This window comes from Pteropus alecto, unplaced genomic scaffold (assembly GCF_000325575.1).
Source record: "Pteropus alecto unplaced genomic scaffold, ASM32557v1 scaffold587, whole genome shotgun sequence".
NCBI lineage: Eukaryota > Metazoa > Chordata > Mammalia > Chiroptera > Pteropodidae > Pteropus > Pteropus alecto.
Genome location: NW_006439816.1, coordinates 358,489 through 359,391, shown reverse-complemented (window position 1 = coordinate 359,391; position 903 = coordinate 358,489).

Here is a 903-nt window from a genome sequence, read left to right as displayed (position 1 = left end):
CCCGGGACACCCGCTCGTTCGCCGTTTGGGCCCAGGGCAGCCGATGGCCTCAGCGTCAACCTGGGCGGGGACCGCGTGCCGGCGGAGCTGCCGCCAGCGTCGTTGTCCCCCGCAGTTCTGGGGCGCGTGCTTGAGGGCCGGGCCCATTCCTGGGCCAAAGCGGCCCCACCGCGCTGTGACCCCAGCATTCCCTGGACGCGGTCCCCAGGCGCAGCCCCTCGTCCCGTCCGGCTTCCTGCAGCACCAGCTGCGCCCCAACCGTCGCTTAGGGCCCTGGGGCCACATGCGACAGGGAACAGAGGCGTGGGGAGGTGGGAAACGGGTGTCTGCCCACCCGGGCCGGACCCTTAGACACCAGTCGCTGATACCATCAAGAGAGGAAACATAAGAATAATGAGAATTCTTGAAGGCAAGAAGAAGGAGCAGGGACTAGAAAGCATTTTCAGACAAATAGTGGATAAGAATTTCCCAAATCTAAGGAATGAGCTGGAGCTTGGAATTCAAGAAGTCAACAAAACACCCAATTACCTCATCCTGAAAAGGCTTTCACCAAGACACATTGTATTAAAGTTATCAATAATCAACGACAAAGACAGAATTCTCAGGGCACCCAGGGAAAAGAAGACAGTAACTTATAAAGGAAAACCCATTCGAATATCTTGTTGGACTTCTCAGCACAAACCTTGCAAGGCAGAAAGGAGTGGAATCAAATATTCAAACTAATAAATGAAAGGAACTACCAGCCAAGAATAATGTATCCAGCTAAGCTCTCCTTTAGATATGAAGGAGAAATAAAGACCTTTCTAGACATACAAAAATTCAGGGAATTCTCCACTATGAGGCCTACACTACAGGAAATACTGAAAGGGGTCAGCTCACCTAAAACAAAATGACAAAAAACAC